Source organism: Nannospalax galili, unplaced genomic scaffold (genome assembly GCF_000622305.1).
Source record: "Nannospalax galili isolate Female #2095 unplaced genomic scaffold, S.galili_v1.0 scaffold760, whole genome shotgun sequence".
Classification (NCBI taxonomy): domain Eukaryota; kingdom Metazoa; phylum Chordata; class Mammalia; order Rodentia; family Spalacidae; genus Nannospalax; species Nannospalax galili.
In genome coordinates, this window is record NW_008347555.1 from 516,565 (window position 1) to 543,491 (window position 26,927).

Sequence of the window (26,927 nt, forward strand, 5' to 3'; positions counted from 1 at the left end):
GGGCCCAAACTAGGAGTATAGAACGGCGGGAGGGACGGAAGGGTGAATGTGGCTTAGGGAGTCCCAGTGTGGAGAGCTGCGCTATAGACTTACCCCAAGAGGCCTGAGGATAGTAGTGCAGGCTAGGAGAGTTAGCCAGTGGTGCAGGCCCAGGGAAGCAGAGAGCTTATTTTATTTTTTAATACAAGGTTTACCTATAGCTCCATCTGGCTGGAATTCACTATATAGACCAGGCTGACCTTAATCTTGCAGAGATCCACCTGCCTCTTCCTCCTGAGTGCTGGGATCAAAGCCACCAAACTTTTTCTTATTTTATTTTTTAATACAAGGTTTACCTATAGCTCCATCTGGCTGGAATTCACTATATAGACCAGGCTGACCTTAATCTTGCAGAGATCCACCTGCCTCTTCCTCCTGAGTGCTGGGATCAAAGCCACCAAACTTTTTCATTTAAGAATTCATCTAAGAATTTTAAAATTAAGAGGTTTTTTTTCTTAAATGTTGATTTGGGAACTACCCCCCTTTAATGCTACTTCACTGTATAGCACTGTGTGATTGTGGCTATGATGCTTTGTTTTATTTTATTCTATTTTTTGAGATAGGGTCTCATGTAACCTAGGCTGTCTCAAACTTGCTGTTGCCTGAGAATGACCTTGAACTTTTGATCCTCCTGCCTCCACCTCCTGAGTGCTGGAGTTACAGGCATGTACCATCATGTCTGGTTTTATGCTATGGTGTTTTATTTATTTTAAAAATTCTTCCCTATTAGTGTGCATGCGTATGTGCATTCATGTACCATGGTTCACGTGTAAAGATCAGAAGACAACTTTTATAAAGTTGTTAATCTCCATCCATCTTTGTGTGGGTTCCAGAGACTGGATTCAGGTCCTCTGTAGCAAGCACTTTTACCTAATGAACCATCTTTCTGGCCCTACTATAATGTTTTATAAGAGAGATTTTCAATCTTGCATTTGAATTCTCTTCATCAACTAAATCAACCTCCTATGAGGGACAATGTAAAGTCATAGCTATCACAAAATACTAAACTTAAATTTTTCTCTTCAGGATTTATGGGGCGCACTAGTTAAGACTAAGGGCTCTGGAGGTAGACAGACTGCCTGCATTCAAATTTTCTAACTCTGGCTGAGTGGCTTACTGAGCTTTGACTTTTTCATCTGTAAAACAGAAATGATAATACTAACTTCATAGGGTTACTGGGAGGATTAAATGGAATAATGCATATAAGATGCTTAGTCCAATGCCTGGTGTTTAATAAGCACTCAATACACATTAGCCATTAATTTTAGTATATTATATATCCTGCACGGTAAATCTGAAGGTTGGGGGAATTTTCACTAAAAATAGTGACCACAGACTATAATGGTAAGATTCAAACAGCATTCCTTCTAACTGACATCTGATCAGTATATGATTCCAGTTAGTTATGTTTTATTCCATACTAATATGTTTAGTGCTGATAGACCTGAATAATTGCTAACTTCTAAGGAGCACAAGGAAGAACTGATAGACTTAGACATAGTATTAAGAAATACACTTAAGTAAACTTTGGGCCCATTTTTAATTTCCACCGATAGTCATCAACTACTTTTTAGTTCTTTGTCCTATTTGTAGATGCCAATAGGAAATCCTTCCCCCTAAATCAGTTTGCTTTGTTAGTTTCAAACACTGGCTTTGGCATTTGGGGCTCAAAGTTTTTTAGTAGTTTGGCAAAAACAACCAATCACTTGTCTTCTTTTTAGTTTTCTTGGTGTCTTTCCTGGATGGTGCACAGTCTTCATTCCTTCAGCTTTCTTAGGAGGAAAGTCCCATTATGCTGCCAATTATTCTGTTTTATTTTTTCATCCTGGTAAAAGTTTAGGGCAAAGATAAAAGGTGAACTATGACCATATTGTATACATACGCTTTTCTAATCAGGGATTTTCTTGGGAGTTGGCTATGCAACTTGAAGCTGAGAAACCCCCTAGCTTCTATGATTTTTTTCCTAATTATTGTTTAATATCATTGTAAGTGATTTCCCCAAAGCAAATGACATCCACAGGCCTGTTTTTGTAAATAAGTTTTATTGGAATACAGCAATACCTTTTTACCTATCGTCTATGACTCCTTTCCATTTTTCAGGGATTGAGTTGAGTAGTTGCAACAGAGATCAAATGGCCCAGAAGCCCAAGATGTTTACCCTCTGGCTCTTCAAGAAAAAAAAAAAGTGTGCTCTAGAGATCTATAGGTTTCAGCTTTGTATTAGCTATCTAATGTTAAAGAGCAAATTACCCTGAAACTACAGCTTAATTATTTATTATCTCACAGTTCTTTTTTCTTTTTTATTGGTCTTTTTGAGACAGGGTCTCCCTGTAGCCCCAGCTGTCCTGGAACTCACTATGTAGACCAGGCTGGCCTTGAACTCTCAGAGATCTGCCTGCCTCTGCCTCCTAAGTGCTGGGATTAAAGGTGTATGCCACCAAGCCTGGCTTATCTCACAGTTCTCATATCCAAGAATTCAGGAGCAGTTTAGCTGAGTGGTTCAACTCAGGGTATTGTAGGCAAGATGCAAGCCAAAACTCCAGTCATCTAAAGTTTGACTGAACTTGAAGGATCTCCTATCTCCAAAAAGGGTCACTCTGTGGCCCTTAGTAGTGGCCTTAGGGCCTTACTGGCTTTGGCAAGAAGCCTCAGTTCCTTGTTACAGGGACCTTTCCATGGGGCTACCCAAGTGTTCTTATAACATGGTGCAAGGGAGAGAGTAAGGAGGAGGCTAGTCCACCTTTTATGACCTAGCTGCAAAAGTCACACACCCTCATTTATATTATATTTTATTCTTTAGAAGGTTACCAAGCCCAGCACATATCTAAAGAAAGGAGAATAAGCTTTACCCTTTAAAAGAAGGAACATCAGAATTTATGGATATATTTATTTATTATTCTTGTTATTTTTCCTAGTTGTGAGTTTTTTTAAAAATGAAGTTAATGATCTTTTCTAAGCCTCAATTTATTCACCCACAAGTTGGGAATATGAATGTGCATCTTTGTAGGTACACTTTTGGTTTTGATACTGGACATTGAATCTAGTACCTTGTGTACACTAAACACATGGTAACTGAACTGCACTTCTAGTTTTTAATGAGAAATTTTTTTTGGTCTTTTTGAGACAGGGTCTCCCTGTAGCCCCAGCTGGACTGGAACTCACTATGTAGACCAGGCTGGACTTGAACTCACAGAGATCCACCTGCCTCTTGCCTCCTGAGTGCTGGGATTAAAGGTGTGTGCCACCATGCCTGTTGTTAATGAGAATTTTAAAATATTTTATTTATTATTTTTATTTTATGTGTATGAGTGTATTGCCTGCATCTGTGTAAGTGCATCTGTGTTGTGAAATGCCTGTGGAGGTCAGAAGAAGGCATCAAATCCCCTGGAACTGGAGTTATGGACAGTTGTTAGCCACTATGTGGGTGCTGGAAATTGAACCTGGGTCCTCTGCAAGAGCAGCCAGTGCTCTTAACCACTGAGCCATCTCTCAAGCCCCATTAATAAGAATTTAATAGTGAGAACTTAATAAGCTCATTTGTACAAAACATGTACTTTAGAATAAGTGTTGAATGATTATAGTAATATTATCATTGCCATTGATGTTATTATTATTGCAGTATAACTGTGATGATTTCTGTTGTTAACTTGACAAAATCTAGATGACCTGGGAGAAGGGCCTCCGAGCATGCTTTCAGGGGATTATCTTGATTATATTTATTGGGGTGGAAAGACCCACCCACTATGGGTGGTACCATTTTCTGAGTGGGATCCTGAACTGTATAAACGGAGAAGTGGAGCTGAGCAAAAAGCATTACTCTCTGTTCCTGATTATGGATGTGCTGTGAGCAGCTGCTTCTAGTTCCTGCTACCTTGACCTCCCTGCCATGGTAGACTGCAACCTGGGATTGTGAGCTAAAATAGACCGTTTCTCCTTTAAGTTGCTTTTGTCAGGATATTTTATTATAAAAGGAAAAGAAACTAGAGTCTATGATATGTTTAAGTGGCCTAATTGCTATCTTTTTTATAGTCTAAGTGTGTCTCTTACAATAAACCACATAATCTTTTCACCCCTGCTTTCCCAGTGCATATGATTAGTGCCTGACTCAGCAAGTTCTTAATTAAAGCTTGTTGAAAGAGCAACTTAGCTGGGTGTTGTAGTATATATCTTTTAAAAATTTTTTTATTTTTATTTTATGTGTATGAGGGTATTGCCTGCATGTTTGTAAGTGTACCCATGTCGTGCAGTGTCCATGGAGGTCAGAAGAGGGCATTGGCTTTCCCTGGAACTGGAGTTGGAGACAGATGGTTGTACCCACCATGTGGGTGCTGGGAACCAAACCAGGGTCCTCTTCAAGAGCAACCAGTGTTCTTAACCACTGAGCCATCTCTCCAGCTCCTGGCACACTTTTTTTTTTTTTAAAGGGATAGTCTCACTATGTTTCCTAGACTAGACCCAAACTCTAGGGCTCAAGTAATTCTCCTTTCTCAGTCTTCTACATATTTGAGACTTCAAGGCATGTGCCACTATGCAGGCCTCCAGACTATTTTTAATTTTTTATTGCCTAGAACAGGGACTGGCAAACTTTTTGTATAATACATATTTTTGGTTTTATGGGCCATGTGGTCCTTGTTGCAATTACTCAACTCTGTATCAGGGAAGCAGGCACAGGCAACATATAAACCAATGGGTATGGTTATGTTTGAATAAAACTTTATTTATAAAAATAGGCAGGGAGTTAGATTCAATCCATATACAAACTGTAGTTTTCAGAACACTGAGGGAATTATTGCTAGTTATTTAATACTTGTTGAACAATAGTTCATAGTATTCCATTATGTGACTATTCTGTACTAGCTAACCAATTTTTTGTTTGTTATTATAAATAGGCTGCAATAAATATGCTTTTATCTACACTTATTTGTATATACACATATGAGTTTATTCTAGTACAGATTCCCAGAAATATAGTTGCTGAGTCAAGATTATGGTATACTCTTAATGTGAAAAGAGTTTCAAATTAAAGTTCCACTTATTTCATAATAATATATGTACCATATTTCAAGTCAAAAGAATTAATGTGTTTTAAACTTTATAGGTCATACTTCTTGTGTTGACTTTATAGAACCTAGTATGTTCTTTCTATTAAAAATAGTATAATTGAATACTGATGACCAACATACTTATTGCCATGGTGGGGTCTGGAAGTCAAAGAGCAGGCAGAGGTGAAATATACCTGTCGTTATTATGATCCAGAAGTTTCTCAAGATGCTTTATAGGAGTTTAGATTCCCTAGGACACAATACAGAAAACACAGCTAGCAGTTTCCTGCATCAAAAATTCCTATCCTTAATGTTTTTGTTAAAACATAAATAACGTTCAGGAGGCAGTACTTGCCCTATCTCACTATGGTGTCAGTACATCCTCTGGAACATGCCAAGGGATTAGCCTTGCATCATTGCAGTAAGAAAGGGTGATATTTCTTTTTTTGGTTTTTGTTTTTTAAGGATATTTTATTTATTTATTTATTTATTTATTTATTTATTTAATGTGTATGAATGTTTTGTCTGCATGTATCTAAATGCACCCATGTTGTACAATGTGCGCAGAGGTCAGAAGAGGAGTTACAGATGGTTGTGTTCATGTGGGTTCTGGGACCCAAACCCAGTTCTCTGCAAGAGCAGCTAGTGCTCTTAATCTCCAGCCCCTTGTTTTCACTTTTCAACAATTATGAATAATGCTATTTTGAATATCTGTGTATTCTCCATTGATTTTACTTGTAAAGATTCATCTTTGTCAATCCATCTTTCATCTCTGTAGGGGTCTAAGATTATTAATACAAGTTCCCTTGGTCAAAGCATATAAGGTATTTTTTTTTTCAGTTTTTTTTATTGCACTTTTAAAATTTCATACAATATTCCCACTCACATCCAGACCCCCTCCCCCATCCATGCCTCCTATGCACTCTGCCATTACATGCTGAATCCTATTCATTCAGGTGTTTGTACCCAAATGTTCTTCAGTGTAAATGTGTCTACTGGAGTCTAGTCAGCCCATCCAGTGGTTGTACGTAAGTCACACTCTCCCTCACCCAGCAGCAACCAGTCTCAAATGGTTCTTGATTTAGTGCTGACCCGCTACCTATTTCTTATCTCCCCTTTGGGCCCTTGTTTAATTGAGCAGACATGGGTCCCGAGTTGGACGCCACCGCTGCTGCAGGCGCACATAAGCAAGCCTCCATTGGCCTGGAAGTCTCCACCTCACATGTTCATGAACCAGTCCTGGCTCTTACAATCTCTTCCACAATGGTCCCTGAGCCATGGGTGGCTTCCATATAGGCGCCCCATCCTACACAGTCTCTTATTCACCAAAGCTTGGTCAGTTGAGGCCTTCCGTGTGTAACGCACTCTGATGTACATGGAAGCCTCACTGGTGAGGGTTGAGGGGTTCATTAGCCCCTTCTCTACCCCTTATATTTCTTAACTAGAAGAATTAGTGCTGGGGGTGGTAGGACAGGACTAATACTAAAATGTATTGAGTACTTACTAAATAGGTGATTCTCTCCTTGTGTTTCCTGTTAAGGTAGGTCATACCATCTTTTCTATCACAGACAGGAAACATGTTTATAGAAGTTATAGGCTTTCTGGTCATACAGTTCTTAAAGCAGTTGTCAGGACTGATTTGAACTTAAGTCTCTCTGACACCAAAGTCCTTTTTACTATACAATGCTGCTCCCAGTGTGTTAAGAATGCATTGGTCTTCTGAGATAGAGCCATGGAAGATGCCAGGGCAAGGATTTTTCAGGCCTGATCTTGTGGCACTAAAACAAATCAGGAAACTTTCTGTCATTGCTCTCTTTTGCTGTGTCCAAGAAAACAAAGCTGGAGCTGTCCATCTGAAAGCAGATGACTTAGAAGGTAAAGGGAGGCCAGCAGGACAGACACATGGAAGAAGTAATTACCTGACCCAGAACCAAGAGAAATGGAATGATTTAATTTGGTCTTATTTTATGGTCATTATAGTAATTAGAGGAAATGAAAGAGGAAAAGGAGAAAGCAGATGGAAAGGAAAGAGATGGTGACAAGATAATTCCCAAGAAGCTCCAAATGGCTTGCTAAATATGGTTCCAGTAAGGCAGACTCAAACAGAAACTTCTTTGCCTCTTCTTATCTTTGTGGGAGTGGTTTGATCTCTTTTACTATATTTCCATTTCTTTATCTAATAAAGATTAGATTAGCTTTGCTTTTTGCTTTCTAGACAGTGTCTCAAGTAGTCTAGGCTGGCCTTGAACTTGCAAAGTAGTTGAAGATAACCTTGAAATCCTGATCCTCCTGCATCCACCACCGAGTGCTGAGATTACAAGTGTACTACACTGTATCCAGCTCTAATAAATACTAGAAACAAACTTTGTAGCTGGGTGTGGTGGCACATACCTGTAATCCAGAACTCAGGAAGCTAAGGTAGGAGGATTGTGAATTCCAGGCCAGCCAGGGCTGCAGAGCAAGACCCTGTCTCAAAAGAAAAAGAAAAGGAAAAAAAAAACCAAGAAAAAAAAAAACCCTTTGTGATTCTCATAACTACTTTTCCTCTTGTCCCAAGAGATTATCCCCAATTATATTTCTTCCTGCTATAAAACATATAATCCACATTTTAATATCATAACAAAAAATAGAGTAAAATTTTATTCTTTTGGACTCTAGAAATCTAGAATTTATAACATAAACCAGTCATAGGTTGTGCTGAAATTTCTACCACTGGGAATATAAGTTTTTAAACACAATGATATTGAACAAACAAATGGTGATATTCAAGTCATTTAAGCTGTTAGCAGTTAAATACTTTTTTTTCATATTTATTGTTTCAGTCTCAATTAAGAACAATGAACCTGAATTCATTCAGTGAAGAAGCTCTTGTTTATATAACATCAAGTAATAATTCAGTTAATTCATAAGGAAATAATTTCTAGTTTTAGATCAGCTTTTTGGGAATGTTCAAAGTGAGCAGTTGGAAAATGATTTCTATAAGAAAGGGTACAAGTTGTCAAAGGAAGTCAGGAAGAACTACTATCTAGAAAAATGCTACTGGAATCCACATGGAAGAAGTTTTTTGGTGACATCAAGAGGTTAGTTTTGGTAGTGTGGGCCGAATGGAAGTAACATTTCAGAGGTTTGAGGAATGACTTAAGTTGTGAGCAAATGGAGCCTTCTATAACACAGTCATCCCAAATATTTGGCAGAGAAAAGAAGGAGATAAAGGACAGTAATAATGGGGGCCGGGCAACAAATATAAATGAATATTTTTTTACAAAGTGAGAGGATTCTGTATGCTTGAATGTAGAGAGTCAATAGCCATAGGAAAGAGTTGGAAGAATTGGCCTCAAAAGGCATCTGAAGTTTTGATAGAAAGCCAAGTGTGGTAGAACTAGCTGTTAATCCTAGCACATGGGAGGCAGAGGCAGGAGGACCTCTGTGAGTTTGAGGCTGGCTTGGCCTACATAATGAGTTCCAGGCCAGCCAGTGCCATATAATGAAACCCTGTCTCAACCCCTCCTTTCCCCCAAAAAAAGGTTGGCTAGCAAAAGAAAAAAATTAAAAAATTGGCCTTATACAAATATACACTTTCTGTGTCTTTTGAGAGACTGTTAAGAAAATGAGAAGCCATGTGCTGGGAAGAAACATCTTCAAAGCACAGATCTGGAAAGGGATTTGTAACCTGAACACACAAAGTCAACAATGAGAACAAACAGCCTAGCAATAAAAAAAATGAGCAAAAAGTTTGAGCAGACAAGTCATAAAAGATGTACAGATGGAACCAAAACCAAACCAAAAAAGGACACAAAAGGCATTCAACATCATTAATCATTAGGGAAATGTAAATTAAAACAATAATGAGATACTACTATATCTGTATGAGTGTTAGAGTAACCCAGATTTTATTTAATTATTTAAAAAAATAGTTTATCATTTTATTTTATGTATATGAGTGTTTTGGCTGCATGTATTTGTAAGTGCACCATATCCATACAATGTGTGTAGAGGCCAGAAGAGGGTGTCGGATCCCCTGGAACTGGAATTATAGATGGTGGATGCTGGAATTCAAACCTGGGTGACTCTGGAAGAACATCAAGTGTGGTTTTGTTTTGTTTTGTTTTGTTTTGGTCTTTTTGAGACAGGGTCTCCCTGTAGCCCCAGCTGTCCTGGAACTCAGTATGTAGACCAGGCTGGCCTTGAACTCACAGAGATCTGCCTGCCTCTGCCTCCCAAGTGCTGGGATTAAAGGCGTGTGCCACCACGCCCGGCTACGTGTTGTTGTTGTTGTTTTTTTTTTTAATGTTCAGTTTCCTTTAATGACCCCCATTTCCATGAAGGGTGGGTATAAACAGCTAGGTGAGGGCAAGAGACATTTACTTGAAGATTTTGCCTTGATTGAAGGCTTTGCCCACGTCCTGGAAGGCCCCCTCCCAGGAAAAGTACTTTGGAACTAGGATCTGGGTCTCCTCGCTGCTGGGATGCAGTTTCTGCCATGCATGTGACTTGTAGTCGACCTGCCAATCTGGACTCAATGGAATGGCAAGCTCTTGGCCTCAGAAGACCCAAACCAGAAATGGAGCTGCTGTTGTTGGTTCCAAAGAAAATGACACTGGCAAAGGCATTCTTCCTCAGTTTGTCTGATTACTGGAACATTCCAGGGACGAGGTTGCAACTCATGAAGAAAGCAGTACCCAGCATACAACCAAGACCAGTCATCCTTGTCAAAGTGTTTCCCAAAGTTTAACAGCACCTCAGATGGGGTGTCCTCACTGGAGTACTTCACCCAACACACAGGTACTCTCTTGGGTAGGTGAGTGAAGGGGTCTTTGGTCTTGGGCTCAGCAGCCAGTGCCTGCTCACGTTTGTTCATCTCTTCCTCAGATCGGCTGCTTTTTTCTCATCTTTCCACTCAGCCTGTCTACACCCACCCTTCTGCCTGTCTTCCCCAGAACCCCTTTCTTTCCTTGGCATGTCCTTTTTAGGCTGGCTCTCTGCAAACCTCTTAGCATCAAACTGGGCCATCTTACACAGCTTCACCTTTGCCAAGACAGCCCTGAACTGAAGCTGGTTAGTGTAGTGAAGAGCCAGTAGTTGGTATAAGGGAAAGCCTGGTGAAAAGCTGGCACCAAGACCTGTTTATAGAGCCACAACAGGGTGAAGACAACTGTGATATCCGCCAGGGTCACTAGTTTACCCACCAGAAAAGTCTTTTATCAATAGGTCCGGTAGCCCTAGAATTCGCCTCACCTATGTGTTTTCAATGACCTATTTGTTGTGGTGCATGAGGCAGGAGAATTGCTAGTTCAAGGCCAGCTTGGACTACACAACAAGAATTTGTCACAGATAAACAAAAAAGTACCATGCTTTATGAAAGAAATCAGATTCAGAAGACTCCATTTATTTTGCATTCTAAAAAAGGGAAAAGTTTTGGGAAGGAAATCCAATGGTATTTGTCTGGGACTGAATGTGAAGGACCATGACTATGAAGATGTTCAAGGTAATTTTTTAGGGTGACAAAAACAATGTATATCTTGATTAAGTTTGTGAAATGTCTTTGCGTCTTAAAACAATGAATTTTATTATATGTAAATTATATTATAATCAACCAGGAAATAATAGTCTAGTTAAAAAATATTACTTTGGCAGAATACTAGGGTATATATTGCCTTTAAAAAGTGTTTTCTTTCCCCCCCAGACATTGCTGTTTAATGATTAAACAGGTCTCAGGAGGAGAGTCTAGGGGACACCATGCATGCACACATGAGGTTCCTCATGGGGTGGACATCTGAAGTCTTCAAACCTCATACATGTTGACTGGTCACTCGAAGCCCATTGTTCATGACTGACAGCCCTTTTTGGAGGCCTTCACCAAGCAGGGCGGCCTTACTATGGAAGCTCCCACCTGCTCCAGAGCCTGTGTGTGTGTGCTAAGGCATTCAGAGCAAAGGGCAGGGAGGCATCAGCAGAGGACAGAGAAGCTCAGGCCTGTTCGCCTCAGCCCACAACCTGCGTGAAAACAGAGAGTATTCCTGCTGTACTGGGACCTGGGAGCTGGCCATTGCTGTGCCTCATGTGGAGCCTTCCTGGAACACAGTCTAAGCCTGTCTCTCTATTGGTTGGGCCAGAATCTCCAGTGGGTCTGAGAAGTCTGCAATTTAAGGCTTGAATTTGATGATGGCTGGGTTGAAGAATCCTGAATGGAGGGTCCTCCCTCTAACTTCTCATTTGTTTAAAACTCTTACGGTGTGAAGGATGTTCTGTCAATCTTGACAACTCATCTATCCATGTTGTAACTGACCATTTTATCCAGGCACCCAAGAGGCTAACACACACATACACACACACACACACACATACACGCACACACACACTGGGCACAGGGATCCACACACTCAGGTGGCAAGGAGTCCAGGACCTAAGCCTGCCCTTATTTTAGACACCAATTCCCCAGATTCGACCTCAGTAATGGCTGAGGAGGCATCACCTGCCAGTCACAGGTGTCAGGCCACTTCCTAGAGGGTCTGCAGAGCCATGGAGACACAGGCAAATTGGGCCAGGATGTATGACCTGGAGGGGATTCGTGGGCTCAGCTTGCCTATAGGCTGCAGTGTGTACCACACAACCCCGTGAGGAAGTATATCTAGGCCACCAAAGGGTTATTTACCAGGAATGAGTAAATGAAGCCAAGAAGTCCATGAAGAGGAAAGGGTAGATGTTTTCCATATGGTTCCTAAGGGCTCTAAGGCTCCACATCTGGGTCACTCTGGCAATACCAGAGGCCTCTGCATTTTAGGGTGTCCTCCAGGTTGGTAAAAGCCTTCTTCCATAGCTTAGTGTGGTGGGTGGTGACAACCACCATGTACATCTTGAGAACCAGCAGGTGCCACAGAGCAGGAAGGCTGGGAGCACCTGGCTTGTTTGCCATTGCCAGGCTGAGGGAAGGCATCTCCAACAGGATATCACAACTGTGAGTGTGACCATCCCACACTAGGGTCTAGGTAACTTGTTGTTTTGTCCTACTATATGGCATTGGCTGGCCTGGAACTCACTATGTAGACCAAGCTGACCTCAGTGTCACAGAGATCCACCTGCTTCTGCCTCCTGAGTGCTGGGATTAAAAGTATGTGCCACCATACCCAGCTTTCCTTAAAGATTTCGCATACATGTTCATTGTATCAAAGGAATCTCTTCTCCCCAACTTTTCCCCCTAATAATTCTTTCTTCTCTTTTGAGTATCAGTAAAGCATTGCTTACCCCAAGTCCAGGCTAATTTCTCCTGCTCTGTGTTCCAACACCATTTATTCTTGCTATGGTATGGCATGTTATATTCTATTGTAACTGCTTATTTAATTCTTTTTGACCCTCATTGTACTGAAAGCTCCATGAAAGTAGCAGTAGTAGCTACCTTAGTCAACTGCTGTATCCCCTGCACTTATCACAGAACAAGGGATAATGTTTTTTTTTGGTTTTTTTTTTTTTTTGGTCTTTTTGAGACAGGGTCTCCCTGTAGCCCCTGCTGTCCTGGAACTCACTATGTAGACCAGGCTGGCCTTGAACTAGCAGAGATCCACCTGCCTCTGCCTCCCAAGTGCTGGGACTACAGGCATGCGCCACCATGCCTGGCAATTTTTATCTTATTTGTCTTTAAGGGGAGGTTTATGTGCATGTGGATCTTCATGGAGCTGCTCCCTGCTGCCATCATAATTCTGACCATCTAAGTTGTATCTTCACATCAATGTCCAGTTGGTACTTTGGACAATTTCTAGATAAAAGTCATTTTCACTCCCAGGTTTCATCCAATGTGAGCTTTCTCTAATTATTCTGTTAAGTAGCATCCCTGTTCTTAAACTCATCAAAGGAGAAACGTTAGTATTGAACTTTTCTTTGCATTTACTCTCCTTGTCTAATTTACTATTAAAACTGCAGGTCCTTCCTTTAGAATGTTTCCTTCTCACTGATGTTATTACAGGGCAAATCTGGTGAGAGAGGCAGGTACTGAAAAAGGAAACACACATTCAGCTACATGGTAAAAAAAAAAAATGGTTCTTTGAGAAGGTGACGTTTAAGCCGAGAAGAATGAGAGAAAGCTGGCAACAGGATGAATAGAAAGAAGACCATACTGAGCAGCAGGAAAACAACATGCGTAGGTTGTGGGGTGGGAAGGAGACTGGTGTTCAGCACAGCCTGCTCAAAGAAGGGAAGGAAAGTCATTGCAGCTGAGAGCAGTGGGCTGCAGGGCAGCAGAGATGAGTGAGACTGGAGCAGCAGGGGGACCAGATCACCCAGCGTGCTGTGTACTGCGGCAAAGGGGTTGGATACTACACTTTCTTTTTCACTTTGTGTGTGTGTGTGTGTGTGTGTGTGTGTGTGTGTGTGTGTGTGTGTGTTAGTGTGGGTGTGCATGCACATGTATGCATGTGCTCTGGGGATCAACTCAGGTTCTCAGGCTTGGGCAGCAGGCATTTTACTGACCAAGCCATCTCCCCTGCCATGGATTTTATGCTTTCTGATGTGAGATTACTGAAGGATTTTTAATGATGGATTTACATAGTACAAGAGAACTGCTAAACATATGAGCAGTCTAAATAAGCATGGATTCTAAACAACATTAGTGTCTAAATTGAGAAGATATTAAAATTAAAACACTAGATAATGGGTTAAGAGCATTTGCTGTTCTTCCAGAGGACCTGGGTTTGATTCCCAGTACTCACATGGTGGCTCTGTCACTTTCTTCTGTCCTTCATGGGAACTACACACATGACAGTAAATATACCATCCATCAAAAACACTTGTACAGGGCTGGAGAGATGGCTCAGTAGTTAAGAGCACTGACTGCTCTTGCAGAGGATCCAGGTTCGATTTCCAGCACCCACATGGTGGTTAACAACCACTTGTAGCTCCAGTTCCAGGGGATCTGACGCCTTCTGATCTCCACGGGCATTGCACGACACGAATGCACTTACACACATGCAGGCAATACACTCATACACATAAAATAAAAATAATAAATATTAAAAAAACACTTGTACAAATAACAAATCATTTAAAAAATACTAGATAATGCTGGGCATGGTGGTGCACACCTTTAGTCCTAGCACTTGGGAAGCAGAGGCAGGCAAATCTCTGAGAGATCTTGGCTAGCCCGGTCTCCAAAGTGAGTTCCAGGCCATCTGAGGCTATGGGAGACCCTGCCTAAGAAGAAGAACAACAAAAACTAGATAATGGCAATGAGCAAGAGGAAAGGAGGTAAGGCAGGGTCTCACCATTCAGTCCAGGCTGGTCTTGAACTCGAGATCTTCCTGCCTCAGACTCTCTAGGCCTGGGATTACAGGTATGTGCCACCACTCAGCTTCTAATTACATGCTTAAAATATAAGAGTGACTAGGTACAGTGACACACAGCAGCAGTCTTAATTATTGGGATGGAGAGACAGGAGAATGGCTTGAATCTAGGATTCAAGACTAGCATGGGCACCATAGTGAGACCCAATTATGAGAGAGAGATTTAAAATTTGGAAACATAAATGCTGTGATCTAAATCCTTTTAAGCACCTCAATAAAATGTTTGAAGTCTTGAGGGGCAGAAGAGATGACTCTGTAGTTAAGAGCACTGGCTGCTCTTTCAGACAACCCAAGTTCAGTTTCCAGCAGCAACATGGAGGCTAACAACAATCTGTAACTCCAGTTTCAGGAGATATGATGCCCTCTGCAGGCATCACATGCACATAATACATTTATATACCACACTCATAACACATAAATAAAAATGAATGAATTTGAAAAATTCTAAAGAAAAAGTCTTGGCTGGGCAAGATGGCTCATACCTGTAATTACAGCATTTGGGAATCTGGAACAGGAGGACTACCATGATTTCAAGGTCAGCTTGGGTTACATAGTGAGTACTAAGTTAGCCAGAATTATATACTAATACCCCGCCTCAAAAGCCAAAGAAAGGAGGCTAAAGAGATGGCTCAGTAGGTAAAGGGTCAGAGTTCAGATTCCTAGCACGCTGAAAGCTGGTGCAGTGCTATGTACCTCTAACCACAGGGCTGGGAAAGTATAGACAAGCAGATCCTGGGAGCTTGCTGGCCAGTCAGTTGAACCAAAACAGCAAGCTTCAGGTTCAGTAAGAGAATCGGTTCCAGAAAATAAGGTGAAGAGTGATAGAGGAAGACACTCAATGTTGAACTCTGGTCTCCATATGCATATACCATGGGCATGTTTACCCACACATGTATAGACACATGCTTACAACACACACACACACACACACACACACACACACACACACACAAAGAAAAAGAAAAGATATGAGGCTGAAGATATATATCGGTGGTTAGAGCACTGACTACTCTTGCAGGTTCCATTCCCAAAACCCACATGGAAGCTAACAACTGTTTCTAACTCCAATTCCAGAGGATCCCACACCTTCTTCTGGCCTCTTTGTGCATATCTATCATCTATCTATCTATCTATCTATCTATCTATCTATCTATCATCTATCTATCATCTGTCTGTCTGTCTATCTATGCAGGAAAATACCGTAAACATAAAATAAAAATAAATCCTAAAAAGAGACATATACAGGCACATGTGAAAGTAACATCATTGTCAAAGTTGAAAAATGATAAAACAAACAAACCATAAAAGCCAAACAAACAAAACTCAGAAAGCTTATGTCTTAGTCCATTTCCTGGTACTACTACAGACTACCTTAGACTGATTAATTTATAATAAACAGAACTTTCCTGGGCTTATGGTTCAAGAGGCTGTGACGTCTAAGATAGAAGGGCTGGCATCTGGTAGGGGTCTTCATGCCACACTATCCTTGGTGGAATGGGAAAGGAGAAGGGCAAAGAAGGCAAAGGACAGGAGTAGGGACTAGGAAGGCCTGGTTTTGTTGTTGTTTTGTTTTGTTTTATTCCAGCCCTGGGTGGCCTGGAGCTCCCTATTTAGACCAGGCTGGCCTCAAACTCACAGAGATTACCTCCTGCCTCCGCCTCTCGAGTGCCAGGTTTAACTGGCTTTTCTAATAAGCCCACTGTTATGGTGATGAACCCACTCCCATGATAGCTTCATGGGCCTCATGACCCATCACTCTGAAAGGCCACAACTCTCCAAGCTGGTACTGTTGCATTGGGGGCTACATTTTTAACACATGAACTTTGGGGAACACATTCAAACTATTAGCAGCTCCAAATCTTTATGAACAGCTCAATAAAGTTAAAGGAGGAATATATAAGATCAGATCCAATAAAAGGAATGGAAGAAGAGGGGGTGTAGAGCAATGTAAGTAAAAAATACAATTATAGAAATAGGTCTGAATATGTCAGAAATTTCAACATAAAGCTAGATTCAATTTGTGAGTTAAAAATCAGGATGCATGTCAGATTAGAAACAAATTTAGCTATATACCGTTATCCACAGACACAGAAAAAGCGTAATAGCACAGAAAATTAGAAAACAGATGAATGGAAAAATGTATAGTGGGCAAATATGATCCCAAAGAATGTTTGTGCAGCACTAGTAATGCCAGGCAAAGTGAAAGAGCATTGTTTGGAGTGATGCTAAATAATAAAGGAATGATCAGCAGTTCTGAATGTGCCACTTGCAAGGCCCTCCACTATATATAAAGCAAAAGTGTCACTGATAGAGTTGCAGGAAATTAACAAGTCCACAGTTACAGTGGGAGACTGCTTTTTTTTTTTTTTTGGTCTTTTTGAGACAGGGTCTCCCTGTAGTCTGAGCTGTCCTGGAACTCACTATGTAGACAAGGCTGGCCTTGAACTCACAGAGATCCGCCTCCCTCTGCCTCCCAAGTGCTGGGACTACAGGCCTGCGCCACTGTGCCTGGCTGGAAACTGTTTTTTTACCGTGTTTCCTATAGAAACATAAAAAGCTGACACAGTATTAGTAAAGATACAAAAGAGGTGAAAAACACCATCAGTACTTGATAAGAGTCAGAATGTTTCATTGAACAACAGTACATGCCTCCCCCTACCCGTCCCCTGCTGGGAACTGAACCTGTAGCCTTACTCATGCTAGGCAAGTGTTCTACCACCTTGAAATCTTCCCAGTCCTGCATGTTCTTAGTGCACATGGGAAAACCTACACAACTTGGCCACAAAGCTAGTCTCAAATTTCAAGTTGGTTTTTTTTTTTTTTAAACCATGATATAACAAGACCTCATTCTTTTTTGAAAAAAAAAATAATATAACAAGATTATAAATTAACAGTATAAAGCCCTCTTCCCAATAGAGTGACTTTTAGTTTCTGACTTGAGCAAGTGGGTTGATGGTACTAATACCACTTACTGAGACAGAAAAGAATGAAGGAAAAGATTTTTCTAAGCTGGGTAGGAAATAGGATCAGAGGAAAGATGAATCAGTTCAGAGATGTCTGGTCAAACACCACCAAGTGAGGTAGTGGGGTAGAAATACCTCAACGAATTCACCAGTTGTCAGTTTGTGTGTCTGCTGTGACCATGCTTTTCTTCAAGTAATTATTTTCCTATTTTGTAAATACACAATTTAAATTAAATATTGCCAATTAATTGGTCATATCGCCACCTAGTGGCATACTTCAAAACAGCTAGCACTGTGTAAAACGAATTCCTGATCATGATTTTCTAAATTAAATAACGGATGTAGGGTACAGGACACAGATATGTAACCCTCACACTGCAGAGGCTCGTGGAAGATAATTGTAACAAGTCCCAATCAGCCCGGGTTGTGTAGCAAGACCCTATCTCAAGACAAAAGCCAAAAACAAAGGGTATAAAACTGTCCACTCCACAACATTGTCATTATTATCTTTACACTAAACCTTAATTTAAATATCTACGAACACAATATTTTTCTTTAGTTAGCCCTCAAACAGAAAAACTTGAAGGCACAAACAACATACAAATCTCCATTGCTTGCTGTGTGCTAGGTGCCTCTGCACTCTTCACGTGACCATTTGATTTAGAAATCACAACAACCTATGAGTTCTATTGTATTTGACTTGAGGAAACTGACAAAGAACAAACCATTCACTCAGATTCACAAGCTAGTAAATAACAAGCCTGGGATTTCGAATCTAGGTACTATGTTTCTAGAATGCTTACGTTTAATTAGTTTGAACATTATTAAAAATAAGAAAATAAGGGGCTGGAGAGCTGGCTCAGCAGGTAAGAGCACTGGCTGCTCTTGCAGAGGACCCAGGCTCTGTTCCCAGAACCTACAGGTGGCTAACAACCATTTGTAACTCCAGTGGCAGCAGACCCAATACCCTCTTCTGGCCAAAACACATAAAATAAAAAATAAAAAATAAACCACAAAATAAGGGCTGGAGAGGTGGCTCAGTGGTTAAGAGCACTGGCTGTTCTTGCAGAGGACCTGGCTTTGATTCCCAGCACCCACATGGCAGCTAAAAACCATTTGTAACTCCAGTTTCAGGAGATCTGACACTCTCTTCTGGCCTCCTCAGGCATTGCACGCACAGGTGCATTTACATACATGCAGGCAAAACACTCACACACATTAAATAAATAAATATTTAAAGCAAACAAACAAAAACAAAAGCAATTTAAAATTTAATAATAATGTTGAGCCGGGCATGGTGGCACATGCCTTTAATCCCAGCATTCAGGAGGCAGAGGCAGGTGGATCTCTGTGAGTTTAAGGTCGCCCTGGTCTACACAGTTAGTTCCAGGCCAGCTGGGGATACAAGGAGACCCTGTCTCAAAAAGACCAAAAATAAACAAATAAATAAAAATAAATAAATAAATAAATAAAATAAAATTTAGCAATAAGGAGATGTCCTAATATACTGTAGCATGTTAATTTGATAGGATATATTTTTAAATTTTTATTGGATTTTTGTGTATTTCATACATAATTTTTTAATCTTCTTCCCATTGGCTCCGTCCCATAGCCCCCCTCACTTGAATTCATACATTCTGACATTTGTGTTAAGAATTATCATGTCAATTTAGTGTACCCAGATGTCCCTCAGTGCAAGTTCATTCACTGAGGTCTAGTCAACCTTTGATAGGGTATTTTTATTTTGTGGAATAATGACAGTTTCCATTAACTCTGTTTTTTTTTTTTTTTTTTTTTAAATCCTAATGAGTTTATTGGGCTTGCTAACAGAGCATAGGGTGGGGGCTACTTACAGAAGAGTGGGTGCCCTCCCATTTATGGCGCTGGAAAGTCCATACTCAAACATAGATCCTGTGACTTCCTGACAGCTGCACAAAATGGCGAGAGAGGTGCCTCTTGGCATTTTCGGCTTATATATCCTTAGCCCCTCCCCCATATGCAGCTATGGTCGACTGATTGGATAGGAGGGGCAACTGACTCCCCCCTCGACTCCTTGACAAGGGTGGGAAGGAGGTGTGACTATTGCTTGCCAGCATAGTGGTCAGAGGACACTTCCAGGTAATACCCCACCCCTTTGTCCAGCTCTTACATTCTTTCCCCAAAGTCCCTGAGCCTTGGAGGGGGTGATAGGTGTGGGATGATCTTCCTCCCATTGTGCTAAGGTGCTGAACTTTTGGGTCTATGCATCATCGTCTGTTTTCCATGGGCTGTTGGCCCTTTTCAGTGGCATTTCATCTATTATAAAAACACAAACAGCAAGAAGCAAGAACATCTAAACAGTAGCTGCTATAATAACTTAACCTACGGGCATAAACACAAATGCTTGGATGGTACTTTAGCAGGTGCATCACATCCATCTAACAAAACAATTGCAGTGACTTCCCTACTGGGGCCTATAGCCTCCCCTGTCATAGGGCGTAGGCCTGGTCTACAGTACCAGATATGTGTTGCACCCCTAGGAGTGGGCATTATATCCAATCAAAAATTTACTGGTTGTACATACACTAGATGCGCCACTATTGCACCAGTAAGAACAACTTGTTTGGCATGTTGATAGTGCAGGATGCAGGGCTGTCATTGAGCAGAATTATAGGGGACAATTCTCCCCCAGCCATCTGCACATGACTTTCTGGCACTATGAAAGCCATCCATCCAGTGGCAGGGAGTTTCCAGCTTAGTCAAGCTTGATTTCTCCCGCACTCATGTCATGTGGTGTCTTTGGCAATACGGTTTTACCATCCACTTCCTGTGTACAACAACATTAGGGCAATGGCCTTTATTGTTTTGGGGACCTCTAGGGCCCCTCTGACCAAAAGCTCATAGGGGGGCAACCCATCCCTGGTACTGGGATTTTCATTTAAGAACCACATGGCTTCTGGAAGGGCTTTCCTCCATCCCCGTAGGGTTCCTTCTGTGTTAACGCTTTTTTTTTTCCATTGTGTATTAGGAAAAAAATTTTCCCTTTTCTTCCCATAGTTCTTGGCATAGCGCTCCTTCTCTCCCTCCCCTTTAACTACCCCCTTTTTACATATTTCTCCCTTTAATAACACTTTTCTCCTACTAGTCTTCTCTCTTGGGTTCCTTCTTTCCCTTTACCTCCCTGGTTCTCTCATTCTTTTTTGAAAAATATTTTATTTATTATTTTTATTTTTATGTGTATGATGTCTGGCCTGCATGTATGTAAATGCACCCATGTCATGCAATGCTCGAGGAGGTTAGAAGAGGGCATCTAATCACTTGGAACTGGAGTTATGGACAGTTGTTAGTGGCCAGGTGGGTGCTGGGAACCAAACCTGGGTCCTCTGCAAGAGCAACTGGTGCTCTTAACTGCTGAGCCATCTCTCCAGCCCTTACTTTCTTTTCTTTACATGCATGTTTTTCTGAACCACCAATTATATATGTCACGGCTCTTTACCCTTAAAATATTTCAGCATGCATTTCTGAAGAATAGAATTTTGTTTTACAGTTATTAACCTCATTAATTTACATTAATATGGTACTTTATGTAATTTGCTGTCCATATTCTAATATTTTTAGTTGATCTAATAATATCCATTGTAGGTTTTTCCCTTCAGCATAGGTTCAACTTTTGCATCAGATATTGCCTTTAACTGTCGCATCTCTATAACTGCCTTAAATCTGGAACATTTTCACAGCCTCTCTTTGTCTTTTTTTGACTTTGACATTTTAAAAAATATTTTATTATTTTTATTTTATGTGTATGAGTGTATTACCTGCATGTATGTAAGTGCACCCATATCATGCAATGCCCACGGAAGACAGAAGAGATTGGATCCCCTGGAACTGGAGTTACAGACAGTTATTAGCTGCCATGTGGGTGCTGGGATTTGAACCCGGGTCTTCTGCAAGAACAGCCAGTGTTCTTAACTGCTGAGCCATCTCTCCAGCCCCAACCTTGACATTTTTGAAGAATACAAGTCTACCACTTTTTTTTTTTAGTAGAACACTTCCTCTTCTGTTTATCTGATGTTTCCTCATGAACAGACTGAGTTTGCTGCCAGCTGGAATGTTGCTTAGGTGATATTTAACATTCTTGAGTATTACAGTTTGGAGGCATGTCGTGTCCAATCTCCATTGTATTACTGTCTTCTCTTCTTGCACCTGGTCAGAGGTCTGTGAAGGAGGTATTTGTTCCTTTTATTTTAACTTTTCTAAAATATTACTTATGTGCATGTTTGCACCATGGGCATGCAATGCCCACAGAGGCCAGAAGAGGGCATCAGATCCCTTGGAAGGAAAGCTACAGACAATTGTGGGCTGCCTGATGTGAGTTCTGTGAACTGAACTCTGGCCCTTCTGCAAGAGCAGCAAGCTCTTAATCCTTGAGCCATTGCTCCAGGCCCTGTTTCTTTAAGACAGGGTGCCATGTAGCAGAGGCTGGCTTCTAACTCTTGATTCTCCTGCCTCTACCTTCCAAGTGCTGGGATTATAGGCAAGTATCTGGCTAGGAGGAGACATTGTAAGATGATGCCAATATATCCTATTCCTTACCAAGTTTCCCTTCTATTTGACATTTATTGATGTTTCTTTCTTTTTTCTTTTTCTTTAAAATAGGGTCACACTATGTAGCCCTGGCTGGCCTGGAACTTGCTATGTAGACCAGGCTGGCCTCAAACTCACAGAGCTCTGCTTGCCTCTATCTCTTGAATGCTGGGATTAGTGTGTGCCACCACACCTGGCTATTGATGGTTCTTGCTTGATCTGATCTTTGCCATGATGGTTGCTGTGATAGAAACACTGACCCAAGCAATTTATAGAAGGAAGAGTTTATTTGAGCTTACGGTTCCAGGGGAATTACTGTCCGTCATGGCAGGGAGGCATGGTGGCTGGAGGTGTCTGGAGCAGGAGCAGCAGAAGCTAAGCTCTCACAACATCATGCAGGCATAGAAAGCAAGAGAGCGACTGACGGTCTGGCAAGGCTTAAGAATTCTCTAAGCCCACCCCCAGTGATGTGCGTCCTCCAGGATAGCCACACCTTCTAAAACCTCCCAAAACAGCCCATCATCTGGGGATGAAATGTTTAAATACTGGGAGCCTGTGGGGGACATTTTCATTCAAACCATCACACTTACTTTCCTTTTTTTTTTTTTATAAGTAAACTTTAAAAAATATTTTTAAAAATATTTTATTTATTATTATTTTTTATTTTATGTGTATGTATGTATTGCCTGCATGTAGGTAAGTGCACCCGTGTCATGCAATGCCCACGGAGTACAGAAGAGGCTGTTGAATCCCCTGCAACTGGAGTTTCGGACAGTTGTTAGCTGCCGTCTGGGTGCTGGGAATGAAACCCGGGTCCTCTGGCAAGAACAGCCAGTGCTCAGCCACTGCTGAGCTATCTCTCCAGCCCCTAAAAATATTTTATTTATTATTTTTATTTTAAGCATATGAGCCTGCATGTGTGTAAGTGCACCCATGTTGTGCAGTGCCAATGGAGGTCAGGAGAGGCCATCAGATTTCCCTGAAACTAGAGTTTCAAACTAGACAGTAACGAACTAGACAGTTGTTAGCTGCTATGTTGGTGCTGGGAATTGAACCCAGGTCCTCTGCAAGAGCAGCCAGTGCTCTTAACCACTGAGCCATCTCTCCAGCCCCTGCAAATGGCTTTCTAACTCTAGCCCACTAATCACATTCCTCTCTGGGCTACATTTTGATTTTCATAGGCCACAGGCACACTCACTTTCATGGGCATCTTCCTCCATAGAGAGGTTTATAGAATCATATTTATACCATGTTAGTATAAAAACAAATATAACCCAGGTTGACTATATTGTTATTACATTTCTTCTGGTTTGTTTTAAATGAAATTACAATAAAACATTTTTTCATGGGCCTGCCTTTAAAAGTATGATACTGCCAGGCATGGTGGCACCCATCTGTAATCCTAACACTTGTGAAATAGACGTAGGTGGATGTATCTATCTACTACCTATTTATCTGTCTATGTATCTATCTATCATCTATATATCAATCAATCATCTATGTATATATTTATGCATGTACCATATATGTATCATCTGTGTATGCATATATCTATCACCTCAGTCATCTATGTATTTGTGTATTTTCTATGCATCAATCATGTAATTATGTATTTATCTATCATCTATGTAGTATACATGTTTATTAGTTTGAGTTCCATTGCTGCGATAAACACTGGGGAGGAAAGGGTTTATTTCATCTTATGCTTCCAAGGCACTATCCATCTTTGAGGGAAGTCAAGGCAGGAATTCAAGGCAGAAACCTGGAAACAGGAGCTGAAGCAGAAACCATGGAGGAACACTGCTTACTGGCTTGCTCTTCTGGCCAGTGCTCAGCCTGCTTTTTTATACAACCCAAGATCACCTGCCCAAGGGTGGCATCACCCACAGTGGGCTGGGCCCTCCCATTTCACTCAATAATCAAGAAAATGCCATACTGATGTGCTCACAGGCCAATCCAATAGAGGTAATTCCCCAATTGAGGTTCCCTCTATTAGCACATATCTACCGTCTATGCATGTATGTATGCACATATCTATCATTCTATCATTTATGTGTGGACCTTTCATCTATCTGTCATCTATGATGTACTATGTATCAACATAGTAAACATCTGTGTATTTATGCATGTATCAATCATCTATGTGTATGTGTATCTAGCAGTCACCTATATGTGTACATATGTATTTATCATCTGTGTGTATGTATGCATATGCATACATCATTTTATCATTTATGTGCATGTGTATCTATCATCTATATATATATCTTGATCTATGTGTATACGTATGCACCTTAATTCTATATGTGTATGTATGTATCATCTATGTGTGTGTATGTATAATCTATATATGTATCTCATTCTATCATCTGTGTATACACATATCTGTTAATTATCCATGTATGTATCTAGCATTAGGGACACTCACTGATGCTGGGCTATATTTGTTTGTTGGACCATTGAAAAGAAATAGGAAATTGAGGTATGTACACACATATGTGCACACACATGCATATACATGTACACAAAACGTAAACACACACATTCATATTTTGGCAATCATGAGTCATACAATGCCAATTCTTTATCTTGTTCAGCTCCTCCACAAGCATCTTTTTTGTCTTTCCTCATTTCATAGTACCACCTTCCTTCTTCCATTTTGAAAACCCTGGATTGGGCCAGCAACACCATGCCCTTTATTTACTCAATCCTATTCTATATCTAACATAATTTTACTACTACAATTAACCCTTACTGAAAATAATTCAGGATTTGTTTGTATTATTTTCCTTTACATCCTCTTCAAAACTGAGGGCATATCATGTTTATAAATTCCTTGGATTAGTTCCTTCTTTTTAACATTTTTCCTATTCAGTGTGATCATAATACTTATTTAAAATAAATTGTGTTTGCCAGTTTTCATTGGACTTTTGGTTTTGGATTTATTTTCTCCCTTTTCATTTTTATTGATTTAACATTTTTGAACATGTAATATGCTTTCAAAAGTAAAAACTATTCAGAAAGTTAGGATTGGTGGTGTAGTTTCATGGTAAAACATGTGCTTAGCATGTGTGAGGCTCCTGCCTGTGGATTTTAAATTTTAGTGGCAAAGCTTTCCTTACATAGAGGGTAAATAGGAACTCATTCACGTTTTCTTCCAGAAATTGTACAGTTGTTTGTTTTGATATTTAAATTTTTGATCCATTTAGAGTTTGTTCTTGTGCATGGTATGAAGAATGGGTTTAAATATCTTTTCTTAAATAGCTCTAATATATTTTTAAAAGCCTAAGAAGTATTTATTATATAGTATATGTTTTCCAAGCTTTCTCTAGTGACTTTTTTTAATGTAGGAGAAAAGTTTTGGATTTTAAAATATATTTTATTATTATACCCACATGTATGTAAGGCACCTATGCCATGCCATGCCTGCAGAGGTCTGAAGGGGTGTCAGATCCCTTGGAACTGGAGTTACAGATGGTTGTTAGCGTCCATGTGGGTGCTGGGAACTGAACCTGGGACCTCTGCAAGAACAGCCAGTGCTCTTTACCATTGAGCCAGCTCTCCAGTCTGAAGAGGAGAAAAGTTTTTAAAAAGAAATAGCTGACAAGAACATTGTAAATGTCATGAGTCACATTGATGTTGCCTCCTGTTTCAAAGCTGATGGCGTCCCCAGAGTTCTTCACAGAACTCAGGACTTCTCTTACACTTTACTGCACCGTTTTTTTCATGAATGGGAATATTTTCTCATCAATTATGTTGTGAACATCTTGAGGTCAAAGGGATTGATTAAATTAAGTGAGCATATAAGCATACATTCCATAACTACACATATACTTTGCAGTTAATGCTTTGGGATTTTTTTTTCTTGAGTATGTACTGTAACTGTTTTTTACTTGTACTTTAATAGTTCACCATATCTAACAGTACAGTGCAAATAATGACATACTTATGAGTTGATTTAGGTATTCTAGCTTGACCTGGGCCAGAGTGGTAGTTGATTTAATTTTCTTTCTTGTTCTTTTTCTTTTTCTTTTCTTTTCTTTCTTTCTTTCTTTCTTTCTTTCTTTCTTTCTTTCTTTCTTTCTTTCTTTCTTTTTTTCTTCTTTTTTTGATACAGGGTTTCACTATGTAGCACTGGCTAACATGGAACTTACTATGTCGACCAGGTTGTCCTTGAACTCACAAGAAATCTGCCTGCCTCTGCCTCCCAAGTGCTGGGATTGCTGGGATTAAAGGAGTGCACCACCATGCCTGGCCCCTAATTCTGTCTCTTTAGCTCCTTTATCTAGACTCTAAGTAAACTCTTCACATATACTAGTTTTAATTAGGAAACCAACCATTAATTAATATACTATTACAGATGGAAATTTAGAGACTTAGAAAATGGAAGAAATAGTTTTAATTCTTTTAAAAATTTGGGTTCTAGGGAGCAAGGCTGCCTTGGGAGATGAAGAACTCAGACTTGGGTGGCCTTGGGGCAGTGGCTGGGGCCAGAGGAGGAGGCAGCAGCAGGGGGCTCTGTAGACTGTGGCTGGCAATAGGCTCCTGTATATTTACTGTTAACAGTTGTGGAGTAATTGGAGGCAGATGAAGGAGTTCTGGGTTTTAGGTATTAGAAGATCCTTTGGTTCAAAGTTTGAATGTCTTGTGATCAGTTAAAAACCAAGGGTTTGGATCCAGATTCTCCTCTCCCACTCTTCCCAGGAATTGGGCCTGTGGCTGGCCATTGAGCCCCAAACCCATGGTCGGCTGCCCATCATCACCCAGGTGATCAATCCCAAGGGAGATGAGGACAGATCACTGAACACAGGTGGGAAAGGACTTGGCAAGTAAGGAAGAAAATGGCTGGAGAGCCAAGATGGTGGTGGTGGCAGCTCTTGTTGAAATATGACTCTGGTAAGATGTCTCATCTCTGGCTCCCCTTCTCCAGGGAGGAAGATGTGAAGGCTGCAGACACCAAAAAAAGTGAACCAGAACCTTGAAACACACAC

The 26,927-nt window shown here is 40.6% G+C and overlaps 2 pseudogenes; both read right to left on the bottom strand.

The window, feature by feature from the left end:
* Positions 1 to 9,442: 9,442 nt before the first annotated feature.
* LOC103743076 lies at positions 9,443 to 10,352 on the bottom strand (annotated as a pseudogene).
* A 1,208-nt stretch (positions 10,353 to 11,560) lies between these two features.
* LOC103743098 lies at positions 11,561 to 12,050 on the bottom strand (annotated as a pseudogene).
* Positions 12,051 to 26,927: the final 14,877 nt, after the last annotated feature.